Below are 13,630 nucleotides of genomic sequence, written 5' to 3'. Positions count from 1 at the left end.
TCTCACGATGATGTTAGACTCTATTCCTTCTGTGAGACCGGACAGAGATAAGAGGCTTTGGTTTATTGACAAGAAAGGGAGGTTTTCTTCTAGATCATTTTACTTTAAGCTTTGTTCTCTAATCTCCCGTCATGATCTTAATGCCCTTCCTAAATTTCCTGGTCATATTATCTGGGGTTCTAAAGTTCCGTCAAAAGTTGTCTTTTTTGTTTGGTGTGCATCTCTTAGTAAAATCTTGACTATTGACAATCTCAGAAAAAGACGTGTCAAAGAAGTTCTTGTCAACTTTTGTCCGTTGTGTTTAAGGGATGGGGAGTCTGTGAATCATACTCTTTTGCTCTGTCCTTTTTCATGGCGTGTCATTTTATTCTAGAGTCGGGGGTTTTTTGGGTTTGTCCGGTTTCAGTGACGATGTTATTAGCCTCATGGGACTTGAGAGTCCACTGTGGGAAGGGGAGACGACTTTGGAGCATGTTGTCTTTTGCGATTCTGTGGGGCATTTGGTTGGAGAGGAATCAGAGACACTTTGAGGGAACAATCAAGCCTATGGAGAAAGTTGTGTTGGCAATCAAAGCTCTTTTATGTTTCTGGTCAAAAGTGCATATTGAGACACGAGACATACCTTTTGAGGCGTTTGTGTTTCGATGGGAGTCCATAATGAGATGATCGAGCTAAGAGACTTGTCACTTTATGGTTTTTCTTTTCTTTTATTTTATTTTTCTATATGCATGTAATGGAGGATATCTCATCCTTTTGTACCTATCTTTAATTATATTAATAAAGTTATACTTTACCGATAAAAAAAAAAATATTATTATAAATTGTAGTCAATGGTGTGTAGACATTAATTAATGATTTCAGGGGTCAAAAAGAGAATTTTTTCCCTACGTAGAAGAAGACTTAAATGCGTCAAACATGGATACGGTACTTTCTACAACTATCATTAAGCAATTGGCAACAACAATTGAGTAAGTGTTTCTCCCTCTTTAGACGTCAAGTCATGTGTCCGTTTAATTATATGTAGGAGATTTTCCATTGTGTCTTATTGTATGTTCTGGTGTAAAGTATACTATCTTTGCCTTGGTACCGATCTCTATGAAGAAAAGAAAAGAGGGTGTCTCGAGATCTGCTGATTCTCAGTAAGTTAATAGTTTCGTTTTTTCCGTTTACGTTTGTTTGACGGATCTGTGAAGTCTAATTCAATGAAAGATCTCCGGCATCATCTTGAAATTCTTCACCGTCGAGAGAGGGTCAAGTTAAGTTTTTCAGCAGTGAAATCTCTAGTGCTTCGTGAGAAGGAGGATAAGTCAACATCCGAGTTTCGTGATGATGATGAGCTCCTCACTGTTAAACCAGATCTTTATTTGATCCCGTAAAGATATACTTAATGACTTTGTACAACTCCTTCCGTTTCCTATGTTGATTTTCTCATCTAGTATCCGTGCATAATCCCTTGGTGATCTTTCACTTTCATTGTAATATTTGCAAGATATTCGCAGAGGGACCTTTTCCCAGAAGGAAGAATGTTTCTGGTTCAGTGATGACATCTCTTCCAAGAGAAATTGGTGGTGCCTCTCCAGATAGTTTTGTTGTTAGACTGTCTGAAATAATAAGAAGCTTCAAGACCCTTCGAAAAATGGCATTATTTTGGTGCAAAGTCGTCACAGAAGTAAGTAAATTGGTAGTACTTGAAGAAAATTAATTTAACAATCAATATCATTTACACAAGACCATCTTGTTCATAGAATGATGTATCAAAATAGTAAAAATAAATCCAGTGTAAAGTTGTAAACTCTTTGAATCGTAATAACCGGAGAAATGTAGACATCTGGTGCTGTCTCATTCACCCAAAGATATGAATTGTCGTTGCGTCGCTGATGGTCCTTTATCAATTAAGATTTGTGATGTAATTGTTATGAATTCTTGTTTTTAGTGTTGATGTTTGTCTAATGAAAATTAGAATCATATACTATTAGATATTGGTGCTGCAAGTTAATAAATTAGGGGAGTGGTGGTGAATCTAATTCTATAGAAAGACCACTCTATGTCGCACTAGACTTTCCATCACATTCAACTGTTGGACTTCAAGTGTTCAGTTTTCATCACTTGTTAATGTATGCTGATTTTGATTTAAACACTTGTCCGTGTCCGTGTCATCACTTTGTATTCGTGTTAGATACGGACACACTTGTCTGTGTCAGTTTAACTTAGCTTTAAACTAGTGTAAAAGAGAATAGACATGTTATGGAAGGGTTGGGTAGAAGAGAAGGGACATGTTTTATGTTTAGTAGGCCTTGACTGTCTTTAGTGTAAAATATATCAGAACTAAACTATCTCTTGTTATATTTTAAAGTAGAAGTCTATCTAAACTTTTTTGTTAAATGAAACAGGTAATACATGTGGCATTTGTTTGTTGCCGACCTTGAAGGATGGAGGTAGTCGATATTGCCACTTGGACACTTTCTAATAAGAAGACTTTCTTTCTAGCTAGTTGTAAGCATAATGTAGTGTATTTTTTCGCTTGGAAAATTGAAGTACTTGGTGTTTACAAGTGATTTGTATTGTAGTTTTCACTTAGAAAATTGAAGTACTTGGTGTTTACAAGTGATTTGTATTGTACTTTTCGCTTGGAAAATTGAAGTACATAGTATTTACAAGTGACTTGATAATTTTGAGTGATGGAATGAATGTTTTATTCTTGAATGGGATTGGCGGTGTGATTGTGTATTTTATGGAATGAACTGATTTTTAAAAGAGTTGTACCTTGAATAATAATAATAATAATAATAATTGGTTCTGGTGGATAGCAACCAATTATTATATGTTTTTCTAATATATATTTTGTGACACTAAAACGCCGTCACAAAATTTGTGATGCCCAATAGCGTCACAAATTAGTGATGCCAAAATGGCGTCACAAATATTTGTAACGTCAAAATGGCATTACAAAATATAGTGACGCTAAAATGACGTCACAAAAATAATTGACACCAAATTGTGATGCCAAAATGGTGTCACTAAAATTATTTGTGACGCCATTTTGGTGTCACAAAAAAGTTGTTTTGGTGTATACACTGAGATTGCATATCAAAGACGCTACTCATACGCGTAGTAAGGAGACATTCAGGTACTCTTTCTTCCACTCCTCGCATTTTCTGTCTGAGGAGTGTAATTTTAGTATAATCAGGTTTGTCTATCATAAATATCAAAGCACACGCCTATCTAGATATTTACAATTAGAGTTTTGTTTGCATATTAATTGTCCTAGAATATATTTTTAAAACCAATATGGCATATCAATATGTAGACTAACAATCATGTGGTTATTATGCAAATTTTTCACCATGTTTATGTTGTGGTAGTCCTTACCATTGGGCTTCTCAGCGCCCATCATACCAAGAGTTTGGACCTACTATAAGATATAATAATAATTATGAGCCTCAATTTTCAAATTTTCATAGTAACCAATACAATCAAGAGTTTTCTAGTCATCCAAACTATACATGGAGTCAACCAGTGTCGTCTACTTCTAGTTCCGTGATGAGTGTGTACAACAAAATCAAACACTTTTCCGCGCACAATTTGTTTAGAACTAGACCCACACCACCAAACTTCCCCTCCGCTAACGACATTTGAAAAAATAATGGCCCAAAAAAAAAATACTTTAGGACCTAGAACGGACAAGATTGATGCTAACCTCACCTACGCCAGACCCTTCTACCATGCCAGAAATGACCCACCCATATAGTTCACCACCCTTCCTAGACCAAATTTCCCAACAAATGACTAACTCTGAACAAACATTTAGGGAACAAATAGCCAACAATGAAAAATCATTTAGAGAACAGAATGCCAAAACCCAAACTATGCTTCAGAATCTAGACCAAATGATTTCCATGATCCCCTCACCTAACACAGAACTTTCAACCTTGCCAGAGATCGACATACAAATAGAACAACCTATTTTCATAATCAAACCATTCGACCTAGTTAAGACCTACCCTGAATTTCATGAAACATTATCGTTCCATGACCCTCCCATTAACCATTTTGTTGACTCCACACCCCACCTGGATGAGGAAATTCATGAAGACAACTCTTTAGGACTTGTTTTGGATGACCACTCAAATTTGAGAGATGCCTCCGAGGAACCTCCCACTGATCCATCTAAAGATAAATATAATGATGGCATATTAGAAGATATTTATAAAGATGTGACGGAGGAAGAATTTGATAACTATTGGCATTCTCTTAATATGTACCCTCCTGTTGCGCATGTCCAGGTTTTTGTGTTTGCTAACCACACTTGGCTGGACAATTCCTCGACACATTTGAATGATTCCATTAAGGATACTTATAGTGTTTTAGAGGAAGAAGGTGAGGAAATAGAGATTAACAATTATAATCTAAGGCATGAACAAGTTAATGTGCAAGAAAAAGAGGAAGTAACATCTTTAGAGCGATATGAATCTCAATTTAGTTTGGAAGCTGAGGATCTACCAACTGATGAACCACCAACCGACCACCATCCACCTGAGTTACCACCTCCTAAAATCCAACCATCTACCACAACTAAGCCATCCATTCACCCACCATTTCGGAGGAACCTCGAATTTGCACTTGAGCCAATTGCCTCAGAGACCCTCTATAATTTTTTCAAACCTCACGGTGAAGAGTTTTTGCCTATCATACAATTCCAAGAGTACACCATTCTTGTAGTTGAGAGCCAAACTTTGACCGAGTGTAGTGAGAAACCTAGTTTGTCTTATTTTTCCTTATCTGAGCCTCATAAAAGACATCAGGATCCATACTTCATTCCTTTCTCACCTAAAATATCACTAATTAATCTTTTGGGTCATTCTAACTCCTTAAAACAGCTACAACATGATGGTTTACATATGTTGTTTGATGGGTTGCATAAGTTTTCATTCATTCTTTTACATGATTGCTTCCAATTATACAACTTCATCTTGTCTGAGGGTGCATTTAGTATCATGTTTTTATGGCTATACCCCCAACTCTTTCGACTATTAGTTTATAGTTGACCACGCATCATCTATTTTGTGCCACCTCAGTTTTTTGTTTGTTTAGGGGTGTGCACAGTCTAGGAGAATCTGACTTAAAACGACCCCACATTAAGTATAGGGGAATCTGACTTTAAAAGACCCATATAATTTTTTTGCAAAATACCACCTTAATGGAGTATAGGCCACAAAAATTTTCAAACTTATAAAGAGTTTTCAAATTTGTTTGGGGATACTCCAAGGAATTTGTGTTAGTTAGTATTTTGGTATTTCATTTCAAATCTTTTGCCAATTTTACCTTTTATGGTAAATTCTTTCCTTATCTCTTTACACTTTGAGGACAAAGTGTTCATGTTTTTGCAAAAATTAGGCTCCATAATATGCACTTTACTTTTTAGTAAAAAAAAAAAAAAAAAAAAAAAAAGTATTTATATTTTTGCACTTAGGAATATTGGTATTTGTTTCATTTTCTGTGATTAGTTAGAAGTTTCACTTTAGTTAAATTAGTAATTTTTAGAAACTTTAATTGTGGTTAATCATGTTTTTCCATCATACTATCTTTTATAATAATAATCATTACTTATTATAAATTATGTGAATAATAAGTAAGAGTTAACACTTTATTTTTTACCAAAGTCGTTTTTTTATGGTAAATTCTTTCCTTATCTCTTTACACTTTGAGGACAAAGTGTTAAAAGTCTGTGGAAGTTGTTGGGGGGGCACGATTCTCCGGATAAAAATGTATTTGCAAAAATTAGGCATTAAACCTTTTAGGATATATATGTATAATATGCACTTTACTTTTTAGTAAAAAAAAAAAAAAGTATTTATATTTTGCACTTAGGAATATTGGTATTGTTTCCTTTTCTGTGATGATAGTAGTCTAGAAGGTTCACTTTAGCTCTTAAATTAGAATAATTTTTAGAAACTTAAGTTAATATGTAGGTAATAATCATTGCATTTTTCCATAAATATATTGCATGAGCATCTATGTTTGTATTGGTAGTAAATTTATGAAATCTAGGCTAGAGTACTTATTCTACAAATCTTGTGAGAATATAGCATAAAAAGCCTTATGTCACACCCCAAATTTTCAGAAAATTTAAAATAGGGAATTATCCAAGATATAATTATCTCAATCGTCACCCTATTCAATCATTTGAAAGCCCAGGATGAAACGAAACCCTAATTATATATTATCATATTATCAACCACGATATTAAAATATGAGATCAAATTTAAAACCAAAAGGAACAATCCTTCAATCACATTACTAAACTACAAAGAAACTAACCAACTTTATTATATCTGTCTCAAAACAAAACCGTATACTTCAGAAAAACTTAAACCAGAGACTACAAAGGCAAATTCAAACCACGTGTCCTTATCCACTGCACTCCACCATCTATGTTTCCAAGAACACACCCACGTTGCAAAACAAAGCAAACATGGGTCAGCAAATTGAATTTGCTGCTATGTGTAAGACTAAAAATATAAAAACAATATGTTTAATATTTCAAATAAAAGAATATAATATTACAATCATTTCAATTTGGAAGACAAGTTAGTTTTATTTTCTCAAAACAGCATGTAGTTTCTTCCCAAGTAAGATTTCACCCCCAATATAAAATTCCAAGAATCTCATATAACATTACTCATCATTCCCACTTTCCAAAATAACTCACAACATAAATACTACTTACATTCCACTTATTAAATGCATATATAATAACCTAATTAAATATGAGTTTGATACACCTTACCTTTAAGCCAATACGTCGTCTTAGGGTAGGATATTTACGTCCCTACATAAAAGATTAATAGATCATACCCTCCTGCAAAACGGAGTTAGACATCACAATAAAATGATTTATCTCAGCCAGTCAAATTTCCATTCATAATCAAACCTCATTTAAGACATTTAAGTCTAATTGATACAACCTGGTTCGTCCCGCATATTCGGGGAATACCACTTATCATAATACCTATATCAAGGGTAGTCATTCACATGATATCATTACGTCATAAAGTTTTTGTGTGCATAATCATAGATCTCAGACTATCACAAGTCATTAATATTTTCGTAATAACATATCAAGTTATAGTCATTTCGCAATCACATAAAAGATCACCAGCATTCACTAATATTATTCACAGTCACACTTCACATCCATAACATCACACAAATTCACATACTTTTAGTTCATTCAATTCCATAATGTATCTTGTTTATTAATCACTTATTTATTGACCTCACATTTAGTTCCTACTCCACGATTTGCACTTCACATATTTGCCAAATCACACATACCCGTGTGCCTCTCTCACACCAAGTACCACTACAATACATATGTCCCAAGCGGGGATATCGCCTCCAGGAACATATTTACATTTTGAAAACTCGTAACTTGTGAGTCATAGCCATCTCTAGGCTTTCCATTTGCATAATCACAGCCTTTTATGGTCATTCAATATCTCAGGTCATTCATGGCATATTCAATGAATACCTTGGGTCATTCCCGCCACATTCAAGGAATACCCATCATAACACTAACAGGTCATTCATGATACATTCAATGAATACCTTGGGTCATTCCCGCCACATTCAAGGAATACCCATCATAACACTAACATGTCATTCATGATACATTCAATAAATACCTTGGGTCATTCCCGCCACATTCAAGGAATACCCATCATAACACTAATAGGTCATTCATGGCACATTCAATGAATACCTTCCTATCACATGACATTTCAAGTCATAATATATCATTACCAAATCCTGAGGTGTGGAGAGTTCTAAAGGTGTGGTCGACTTGTTGAAAATATTATTCTTAGCTCACTTATCATTGTACTAACATTAATCATACACAACAATTGATCACACATGCATAGTTATTTTCACACATCAATGCAAATCAATCACGTATTAAATATCATGGAATGCAACATGAATGGTTATCAATCAAATACAATTCAAACAGCCACAATCACGTACACAATTAAATAATAACATTATACACATATAGTTATCACAAATACTAATATATAATATATATAATATAGTGGTTGCATCTGTACATAAGGCTGCCTACGTATCCAATCTTTCAAGATTAGAATCAAGCCTTACGTAGCTCTTAACCAATAACTATCAACATCCTTGTATGTACCTTTAAGCAAAACAACAATTTATACTATATAGAATCACATAAAATAAGTTTCAAATACTCCCACTATCATATATGTAAAGTTTCATACTTAGAGATACACTATGAACCTTTAAATCCAAAAACTCACAAATGGATATTTCTCTACTTTTGATTTAAAAAAAATGATCTTATGAACCATGTTGGTTCCAAACAAAACCACAGTCTAAAAGTAGACTACAAACACTATATAAAACACCCAAGAAGATTTTAAGAGACTCTTAGTTCATTACTAGACATATTTCCCAAAATAGGTTCATACACATAAAGGATAACACGGTAGGTTTTCTAGCCCACTTGTCAATGCTATAGTTTTTCCTACATTCATCCAAATGACATGTAACTTAATTATTTAGAAACTAGGGTATGTATACATACCTTTTCATGTAGAACTCGAAGTCCCAACCTCAGCCCATCTAAAATAAAACTTAGGTTGAAAACGGTAAAAATCCTAATTTCAGCAAATTGGATTTCTGATGGACTATCTTCCGAATGACACAACTCTTTCCACAGGTATCCAAATACATCGAGACTTTTTGTGTTGAAAAGCTAGCACACAGAAATTACTTTTTTATATTTTACAAAAATACTCAATCTTACTTTAAGTGTACGAAAACTAGGTTAGAACACAGTGCACAGAAACTGATTTCTGACGCACTATTTTTTGCCAGTCAAACTTCCAGACGTCATAATTAATTCCATAGGCCTTCGAATGCGATGAGACCAATTGGAATAGAAAACAGACTTCCAGATATTACTCTTTTATGTTTTATAAAAATTCTAACTCTCACCCTAACTATTTTAAAACTGGACTTGAACACAGTGGACAGAAACTGATTTCTGACGCACTATTTTCTGTCAACCAAACTTCCAGACATTATTATATCTATCTCCACAGACCTCGGAATGTGATAAGGTCAATTGGATTGGAAAGAAGACTCAGAACACTCACTTTTTCATGTTTTGGTGAGAGTTTGAATCTGACCCTAACTATGTGAAAACTGGATTCCAAACTAGACACAGACCGGATTTTTGCAGTCAGAAAATTCTGACGTGCCAACTTCCGAAGGGTGTAACTCCTTCAATGTAAACCGAAATGCTATGGGGCTTTTTGAGTTTGAAATATGACACCTAAAACTTACTTAACATGTTTTAATCAAAACCTATATCAATTTCTAAAGACACTGAAAATCATCTCCAAATCAGACAAAATTCCTAACTAGAACAGAAACAAAACAACATCAATATTGGAACTAAGTGTACGCCCATTTAAATACTTATCTAATTTAATAGAAGGGTTCATTGCTCAGGTAGATCTTTTATACTAAAAGAAAATTAAGAGATAAGTTTAAAACCGATGTAAAGGGTAGGCTTATAGCCTTGTATAAGTCTGACTTGTAGGTTCATTATACATAAAGGAACCAATAGTTAAAAAGATTCAAAACTAATAAATAGGTTAAGGCCCATGCATATTAATGTCTGACTTAGTTTAGCTTAATCTTATTATAACTAGGTAAGCAACAAGTTAAGGTGTACCTCCTAGGTAGTCAAAACAGTTCCTGCTTGGACTTACATAATTTAAGTCCACATATTCCTACATAATCATCACCACTTATTTTATATTTAAAATATCATGAAGGTTAGCACAAGTTGTTAGAATAAAATATTCCTAAGATCATCACCGACCATATAAGACACTTCAGTAGCAAATAATTCATATAGGCGCTTCAACTACTTAGTATATATATATATATATATATATATATATATATATATATATATATATATATATATATATATATATATATATATATATATATATATATAAGCCATTTCTAATTCATAGACACTTCAAATGTTTATTCTCATATCTATAAGCCACTTCAAAAGAAAATAAGTGATGCAGACACCACCGGCCGTATAAACTCATTTATATCAAAAGAAATCTCAACGTCAGTAACTTAACACAGTATGCCCTTTTATTTTCTTTTTTGGCTTTGATCAACATAACAATTTTTCACTTCAAATTTCCAATAAATAAATTCAATACATCACTAATATAATTCATATGATAACTAATCAATTAAATTTAAAAATAATAAGGTTTAGATTACTCACCTGAAATTGAATTTGCAAAAGAATGCCAATGCTTTCTTTTTTCTAATCCTTTTTCTTCTTCTTCCCCTTCTTTTTATTTCTTTCAATAAAAAATATTCTTTTTAATGGAGGCTAGGGTTTTGTTTTTGAATAATAAGATTTTTTACAGAGAAAAATTCGCAAGTATTCTTTATTCAAGGTTTTAAGTATGTTTAAGTTAACCTATGAGCCTCAAATGGGTCTAAAAACACCCAAGGTTCATACTTATATAAATGAGTACATTTTAACAATGTTTTCAAGCCCAAAAATGATTCTAAAATACCCACAAAAGTTATAACAAACAAATTAAAGTAAAAACAATTTTGAAAAAATCAATAACAGCCAAAAAAAATTTAGAACAAGCTAGGCTTCATAATATAATAGTTATTTTCAATTCAAATAATGTAATTTGTGTTGTTTAAAAATTGGGGTTGTTATACCTTATGAGTGAAATATCTGAGTAATGACACAAGGGATAAATAAATTCCGAATAGAGAAATCACACGTTCACTTGCTTGATCAATATACCATATCTTAAATGAGAATTTAGGCCCTTTTTGGATCGATATAGCCAAAAATTCAAACCTATATGAAATTATTTTCCGCTAGTCACCCTTCTGAGTCTTTCTTTAGCCTTTTCATAAACCACAAATCCTTTACCCTTTTATAAAAAAAAAATAAAAATAAAATCATCCTACCCATTTTTGAATGAGTATGAGAATAGAGATGAAATGAAGAAAAGAAAAGAAAAATACCTGTGAAAAACCAAAAATTTGTTAGTTGCTTCAAATAAGAAAAGAAAAGAAAGTTTTCATAAAAAGAAAAAAAAAAATAAAAAGTTAGAACTCCAAAAACAAAATCAAAGGACTTAAAAGCCAAAAGAAAAAGAAAAAAATGGCTAAGGATGGAAACAAAGTGTAGAAGCAAAGTAAAACAAGGTTTTCTCTAGTTACATATTTTGAAGAATCTATTATCTCATACTTGTCCTTTTGAATATCCATTTTCTTCTTTCTTAAACCATCACCTAATCCCCGCAATACCTAATAAAGACCTCTAGCTCAATTATGAATATGTTAGTGTGATAGTAAGTGGCAGATGTGTTTGATCGACTTCGGCTTCCTTGTACGTCATTGAGATTGTAAGGTAAAGTGTGCCCACTACACATTGGAGTGAGCGAAACTTGAGTGGAAAGATCAAAGTGTTTTTGTCTTGACATATATGTGAGGACCTACTTAAAGACGTTATTCCAAAGTTTCAAAAACATACCTGTTATTGCATTTCATAGTATAGTTCCTTATATATATGTTTATCCGTAGATGATTGATTATTATGCACATATTAGCTTAGGTTTCCAATTGATTATTCTGTATTCATTGCTAGTGAGATGTATAGATATCTGAGAATAAATAAGAAAATAATAATTTTTATTTCTTAGTCGTTGTAGTATAGATCAAGTTTGTGAGTACCTTCTTTGGAAAACTCTCACGAGGCTATAACTCGTCCACTAGGGAATTCCTAGTGGTTTAAGTCCTTATTGCATATGGTCAATACAATCGCACTTAGCGAAATGACATTAGTTAGAACTCCATTTTTGGTCACTAATTTTAATTTATAATATTTGTTTGAGGACAAGCAAAATGATGTTTGGGGGTGGTTTGATACGAGCCCAAAACTATAGTTTTAACCCCTTAATAATATTACATTCAGACCAATTATGTGTATAATAAATAAGAGTTAGTATTGTTTACGTGCTTTTGTGTATTTCAGGTATTGGAGTCAAATATGTGAAGAAATATGTGACTTTTGCAAGAGAAAGGAGCAAAGGTTGGTTGCTAAGAAGTTCTATGTTTAAACCCCAAGTTTTAAGGAGAAAAATCCTTTTTAAATCCCAATCAAAGCTGAAAAGTCAAAGTCAATGCGGGTAGAAATAGAGCATAAAAGTCAACAGAACTTCCGCAAGCCGTATCTTTGGACTCATACCTCGGAATTGGGCCTAATATATGTCAAAATGACCGGCACGGAAAGAGCTTTCTAATGGTGCAGGCCTTGATCCAATAAGAGGAGTAAATAGGGATGAAAAGGCTGTTGCAGTAATTTCTAACAGAGAAACCCTTTTTGGACTTAAGTAATTAGGTTTTGGGTTTGATTTAATGGCCCAAAACATAGCTCCAAAGCCCATGTACAAAATTATAAATCTAGCCCTCTCCTATATAAAGAGAACTAAGGCAAAACTCTAAGTCTCTCCTAATAACTTAGATATAGAACCTTTTAGTTAATAACTTAGAGAATAAAGTAGTTTTCTTCTTTAGTTAAACCCCCCTAGTTATTGTTTTATTATCCTAAACACCATTAATAAAGCCAAGTTATTTATATTGTTTCAATTATGCCTTATTCTTATTCTTATTTTTCTATTGATGATAGTCTAATGAATCTTCGTTAAACCTCCATTAGAGAGTTTGATGAAGACTTGATGTGTTAGTGTAGAATAAATTGTAGTAAAATATTCCACTTTAGAAGGTAGTTAATTCACCATGAGAATGGGTTTAAATTGCCTCATATGCTAATTATTAGTTGGTAGAGATTGCCATGAATAATTAGGGATTAAAAAGACTTAACCTTTATGTGAAAACATCTAGATTAGGATTACAACAAATCTATGCTAGCATATTAAGAATTAATCAAGATAGAATCAAATCCCCCTAATCTCTTTTTATCATATTCAATTTTAGCATTCAATTGTTTAAGTTTAAAAACTACAATATATTAAACCATAGTTTTTGCCATATTAGTTCTATTAGAATCATTGCTCTCACGGATATTATAGAATTGTTAATTTAGAGAAATTATTACGTCTACGAAACTAGGAGTGGAACGAATTCTGACTTCTTTTTATTATAAGATAATTGAGTGTAGAACTTTGATAACAAACTAGTATAAATCCACGTTTTACTTATTCTTAGCATAATTAGTTAAGAGTAGGTAAAACACCTGTTTTTACTTTTATCAATGACCGCAAATTTGATCTACCAGTAAGTCAATCCTGGGTAGGGGGAAGCTATCATTTGGGTAATGCTTGTTGACATTGGTAAAGTCTATGCAGAGTCGTACCTATCAATTTTTCTTAGGAATGGTTACAATGTTATCTAACCAGGTCGGGTACTCAACCTCTCTGTTGAATCCAACCTTTTTAAGCTTTTCTATCTCTTCATTGATGGCTTTTTGAAGTTTGAGTGCTACTTTCCTAGATCGTTGTTTGATAGG

At 32.9% G+C, this 13,630-nt stretch overlaps 1 long non-coding RNA gene across 1 annotated transcript; it reads left to right on the top strand.

The window, feature by feature from the left end:
• The first annotated feature begins 1,462 nt into the window (after positions 1 to 1,462).
• Positions 1,463 to 2,703, top strand: LOC147493168 (uncharacterized). Its single transcript, XR_015199680.1, has 2 exons — positions 1,463 to 1,669; positions 2,391 to 2,703. It is a non-coding gene; the product is annotated as an uncharacterized LOC147493168 (long non-coding RNA).
• Positions 2,704 to 13,630: the final 10,927 nt, after the last annotated feature.

The sequence above is a fragment of the Coptis chinensis genome, chromosome 6 (genome assembly GCF_015680905.1).
Source record: "Coptis chinensis isolate HL-2020 chromosome 6, ASM1568090v1, whole genome shotgun sequence".
Classification (NCBI taxonomy): domain Eukaryota; kingdom Viridiplantae; phylum Streptophyta; class Magnoliopsida; order Ranunculales; family Ranunculaceae; genus Coptis; species Coptis chinensis.
Note: the sequence above shows the minus strand (reverse complement) of the source record. Positions and strands in the feature narration are given on the sequence as shown.